Source organism: Schistocerca gregaria, chromosome 6 (genome assembly GCF_023897955.1).
Source record: "Schistocerca gregaria isolate iqSchGreg1 chromosome 6, iqSchGreg1.2, whole genome shotgun sequence".
Taxonomy (NCBI): Eukaryota; Metazoa; Arthropoda; class Insecta; order Orthoptera; family Acrididae; genus Schistocerca; species Schistocerca gregaria.
The window spans coordinates 327,860,305-327,866,414 of NC_064925.1; the positions used below are offsets into that span (position 1 = coordinate 327,860,305).

The window sequence follows — 6,110 nt, forward strand, 5'->3', positions numbered from 1 at the left end:
TTAACTCTTATGCTAGTCATCATAGAATTACACAAGAGTATCAACCGATATCAACAATTATTGGCACTCATTGGCTAGTTACTAAAGATGTAGTAAGTATTGAGTATTACAAAACACTATTCATAACTCATCTGATTGAATTAGTGGCATTCATTGGCCAGTTACTAAACATGTAGCAAGTATTGAGTATTATAAAACACTATTCATAACTCATCAGACTGAATCAGTGGCATTCATTGGCCAGTTACAAAGTATTCATATAGTGTTACAAAACGTTATTCAGTGTTATTCACAAGTCATCATTTAAAACAGGAGCTATAAACATTATTTAGTGTTATTCACAAGTCATCATTTAAAACAGGAGTTATTGAGTGTAGCATCAAGTTACTGGTGTTTATGTACGATATCATGTAAGTGACATAAGACATATTTAAAATGTAAAACACTGGAACTATTACTCAAGGTCGGTATTACAATAATACATAGACATAATGGAATCAATACACAGAAAATTTGCATTATCTTTAGGACTAAAAATATGTCTTAAACTGGTAGCATTGTATAGTTGTATACTGGTAATAGTTGGGACTCGTAATTTTTTTTTTTTTAGAAATGCATTGCACTGGGATCTATAATTAATTGCTTGGGCATGAAAATATTTGCTTTTGACTTATTGCTGGAAATAAGGATTGTTAACGTCATTCGTCATGAGTCAGCTGTAGGAAGGTTATGAAATAAGTACAGTATATGTGATCACATTCATAAATGATAGACACAACTGGGTAAAAAAAAATGCAAGTACTAGAACAGGTTTAATAACTAACTACTTATAGCATATTTTGTCACGGAAAGGTTCTCCTGGAAAAAATACAAAAGGGATTATTGAGCTGAAAGAAGAAATGCATATTATGCTGAAAAATAGTGAACTTCGAATTAACAGGTAATGAAATGTGTACTTAATATGTATGTACTCTAGCTGTCTTTTCCAAAACATTCAGTCATTATACTATGCGACGTAAGACATACTGTCAAAAGGAACTGCAACAAATACTTAAATAACTACATAGCATTTCTTAACTAACAGAAATATATAAACTTCATCATTACCATCATCTGCAAAGAAGAACTTCATTATTCGTATTAGCATATTCTTCATATAACTATTCATCATCATTTATTATGATCTGCAAAAATAGACACTTCATTATGCATATTCATATTGCCATTTACTTCATACAACTATTCATTATCATTCATTACTTCATATAGTATAGAGTTTCTTACTTCTAGCATATTTCATCACTAAAATTAACATCTGCAGTTCTGTCTGACAGTCTGCATCAATCGCCTTGTATTCTGAAAGAAAAATAATTAGTCAAGACTGCTATCATACGATGGGTACAGTATATTCTGGTTAATGCTTGTTAATTCTGATCCATTTACTCTTCATGAAAATATATTGCAATTTCTTTCCTTCATTCTGATGGTAAAATTTCCATTTCATAGTAAACCACTGGGGTTGTTTAATTCATTTCTTGTACACAGTATTGCTTTCTGAAAAATGATGAATATGGATTAATATCTTGCATTTAATTCATATACCCATTAAATAAAAACTTGTTTCTAGTAAAATAATTAAGCATACAGCATAGCATGACAGAAAACATATTAGGTCAAAAACATAGACAGTTTTCAAGTGCAAAAAATGTACACACAGTATCATAATGTAGTAGCAAAAAATGTAAAAAATAGTCAAGACGTTGAGATATCGTAATGCAAAATGTCAATGTCAACTGGTGTTTGTTACATCTTAAACATTTCATAGTGCATACACACAAAAATTCTACTTTCAATAGGAAAACAATCATACATACACAAAATCGAAAATGTACACGGTCTGATATATATAACGACAAGCAAAGCGACCTGCTAACCTTACCTTGCCGGGCACTTGCCAAGAAAAATATGATAGTCATCAGTAAGTGTTTATATCAATAACCGGAAAAGGCATTAAAATATGATAAATCATAAAGTATGTTCATTCAATAAAGGGTTTAATATTGGAGACATGGTGATTGCCTTTGCTTTTCTGGCTCTCAAAGTTTCAACATGTACCACATTGGAATGAGGAATGCTGCTATTTCTGTATGGACCTGCGTATAGAAGTTCAAATTTACTGCATCTACTCTTTCCTCTGTTGGATAAATAGTGTGTGCGTACTAATATCTTCTGTCCAATGTGAAAGTCACGGCGTGTACAAACCTGTTTTTGCTGTCTTCTCCGGCGCTCTGCGGCGCGTTTGATGTTGTTGAGCGCAATCTCAATTATTTCATGGTGGCGTAGTCGACGAGATGAAGGAAAGGATACTAATTCTTTGATTTTGTTAGGTGGTTCAACATTTTTCAATATAACAGTCGGAGGTAGCATAGTAGATTCATTTGATATGGAGTTAATTACATCCTGAAATGAGAGTATGTGTGTATCCCAATCAATATGTCTTTTATGGCAGTACATTCTACACAGTTTACCAATTTCTTTCATCAGTCGTTCACAAGGGTTCGAAGAAGCGTGATGATTCTAGCTCGTAACATACGTGTCCATATCGCAGATCGAAATTGTGGTCCACTGTCGGAAATTACTTTCAATACATGTCCTACATGAAATAAAAAATGTTTTACAAATGAATTCGAAATAGATTTAGCAGTAGCTTTGCGCAACGGAGTGAAGGTAACAAATTTCGAAGTGAGTTCAACAGCGACAAAGATGTAGCAAAAACCTCTATTAGTTCTGGGAATCGGTCCAAAAATGTCTACAGCGGCCATGTCTCTCAATTTAACAGGTACAATGGGATGTAACGGAGGAATATGTGAAGTCGTGTCTGATTTAGCTTTCTGGCAGATTTTACATGACGCTAAAACTCGTCGAATACGTTTCTCCATGTTGGCAAAATAACAGTTCTGTCTCAGTATACGAAAACATTTTCTGGCTCCATAATGTGCGTAACTTAAATGAGCATACCAAATTAATTTGTTAACAAGTTCGTCAGGAATGCATAATAACCAGTTGTTGCCGTGACGGTGAGAGCGGCGAAACAGAATGTTATTGCGTACCGTGTAATGGTTTCTAATGGTAACGTTATTCTTATCTTGCCAAAGGTGTTTAACTTCTTCCCATACGTTGTCTTTACTCTGCTCGTGTGCTATGTCTCGTAATGACGATGAAATGAAATTTTCAAATGCGACATGTTGAATATACATGACGCTAGAATTTGCTTGGCAGAAGTTGGTTGCGATGTCTTATTGATTGTTGCAGAGAGAACGGGATAGTGCGTCTGCTACAATATTTTGTGTACCAGCTGATGTTCCACCATCATCCAATTTAAATATGGATATGAGAAAAATTTTTTCTCGGCTAATTCGGATGGAAAAATACGATATTTGTTGTGGGACGTCGTGGAATATTCCCGCTGTAGTTTCACTAAGTTCTGATAGGTGGCGGCGCTGCACGTAACCTCCAAAATGGCATTTGTAGCGGAGTTGCGTTCCAAGGAGAGAATAGTCGCTGAGTTACATTTAGCGGAAAACCACAGTGTCGCAGATATTCATAGGCTCTCGCAGAATGTCTGCCGAGACTTGGCTGTGAACTAAAACACTGTAAGTTGGTGGGCGAGGCGTCTGTTACCATCGCAGTCAAGGTCGCGCAAACCTGTCCGTTTTCCCGCTTACCGGCTGGCCACACACAGCTGTGAAAGCGGAAGCTTTCATTCGAGGTGATCGACAGATCACAATCAGACACCTCGCTGCTCGGCTGGACGTCTCTGTTGGTAGTGCTGACACTCTCGTCCACCAGTTGGGATACACAAAGGGCCGCCTAATGGAAGACTATAACGAGTAGCGAAGGACAATCTGTGCAGAATTGCTTGTGCGATGCAAGGCTGATCGTGACAATTTTTGTGGAGCTTTGTCACAGGTGATGAAACTGGCACTCCATGGAGTGGTGCCACACCACCTTTTCTCCGAAGAAAAAGTTCGAAACCGCACCCTCAGCTGGTAAAATCATGGCGACGGTCTTGTGGTACTCTGAAGGGGATATTCTGTTTGATATTCTACCTCCTAACTCTGAAGTGTATTGTGCTGCCCTGAGGAAACTGAAAAAACGACTTCAGCGTGTTTGTTGTCACGAAAATGTAAATCAACTTCTCCTTCTCCATGACAACCCAAGCCTTCACAGAAGTCTGCGCCCCCGAGAGGAACTCATAAAACTTCATTGAACTGTTCTTTCTGATCCATCCTTCCGACTTTCAACGGTTTGGCCCAATGAAGGACGTACATCGTGGGAAGGAGTACATGGATGATGGGGAAGTTATTGATGCAGCAAGACGTTGGATCCGACGTCGACCAACAGATTGTTACCATGCGGTCATATAGGCCATCCCTGTAAGTTGATCTCATTGAACGGAGATTGTGATGCAAAATAGGGTTTTGTAGCCAAAAGAATTGGAAATAATTATGTGATTGGAATCCTGAATAATACCAACTTGCTTTCGGGAAAGATATGTTGCATTGCTTACTGAACATCCCTCGAATTTTCTAAATGTCAGGAAATGTGACTCATCATGGTTTGTATTTTCTTCAGGACATCAAAAAGCTGTATAAATATCTTGAGCAAAAGTTGTACTGAATTCAGATCCATGTTGAGTAATCTTACTTTGACTTAGCTTTGCTATCTGATATGCTAAGTGAATAGACGTACCAGTGCCGTAGTGCAAGGAACCACTCGAAGATGATCTGTTAGAGTGACTGAAAAGATAATCACCAAATGTTTGCTTAAAATCCTGACAGTGTACGCTGTTGCCATAAGAAATTATCACCGAATGAAAAAATAAAAAAAAGAAGTCCGTAAAATGTTGCTATTTATGACATCCGGCCGACCAAAGTTGTCTGTCATTGAACTACAACACCTTCTGGGGTGATTCCATGATGCCGTTCTTTAAATACATCGAAACTGTAGGCAATGTTTCAATTTTTGCAAACACGTGTGATCGTTTCTGTGCGGGATGGTGCACATAACGTAAAGGGACACACCTTCATATCATTCCCGTGTCGTGGACTGCAGCACATTTGTTCTTCCCGCCGCTAGTGCCGGGTTTTCTGGTGGTTTGCGGTGACGTGCCCCGCAACAGGACACCTGCTATGCACGAGTATCGATGCTAGCGCTCCTCTGGCCGACCTCTGTAGGCGTGGCGTAGCGTGTGATGGCTTTTGCAAGGTCCTTGGTTGACGTCCGGCAAGCAACAGACACTAGAGGGGAGAGAGCACTGTGAAACCCAGCAGCGTGATACTGCAGGTGTCTCAGCGGTCAACGTGAGGCGTAGCTGCTAGCTATACACGGCCACCGTTGAGATGGGTAGCGGACGTCATCACTTGCTGGTGCACAGAAGAAGACAGCTGCTCACAGCTAGAGAGGAGCAAATTTGGTGAACTCAGTTACCGCAAAAGAAGGAAGATCACAAAGTGAAGTGAGTTTTTGTGAGCCACATCTGTATGGCGTTGACAGAATTTCTTCTTTTTCTTCTTCTTCTTCTTCTTCTTTAATTGCCTAGTCTTCCACGGTCATTGGTGAACAGTAGCATGATCTGCTGTTTGTCCGTGGCTTTTTGGAACAGTGATTCTGTGCTCAATCCAAACCACTGCTACGTCCTGGACCAAGTCTGATATAAATCTTTTCCTGGAGTTCTAGTTGCAACAAGCGGTATTCGGGTATTTCCGGTTGAGTGTTATATGGCCAAACTATTTTTTTTTTTGAAAGTTCCTGGCAGATTAAAACTGTGTGCCCGACCGAGACTCGAACTCGGGACCTTTGCCTTCCGCGGGCAAGTGCTCTACCAACTGAGCTACCGAAGCACGACTCACGGCCGGTACTCACAGTTTAACTTCTGCCAGTATCCGTCTCCTACCTTCCAAACTTTACAGAAGCTCTCCTGCGAACCTAGCAGAACTAGCACTCCTGAAAGGAAGGATATTGCGGAGACATGGCTTAGCCACAGCCTGGGGGATGTTTCCAGAATGAAATTTTCACTCTGTAGCGGAGTGTACGCTGATATGAAACTT

At 39.4% G+C, this 6,110-nt stretch overlaps 1 non-coding gene across 1 annotated transcript; it reads right to left on the minus strand.

Moving 5' to 3' along the window:
* Positions 1 to 5,829: 5,829 nt before the first annotated feature.
* Trnap-cgg (transfer RNA proline (anticodon CGG)) lies at positions 5,830 to 5,904 on the minus strand. Its single transcript has one exon. It is a non-coding gene; the product is annotated as a tRNA-Pro (tRNA).
* Positions 5,905 to 6,110: the final 206 nt, after the last annotated feature.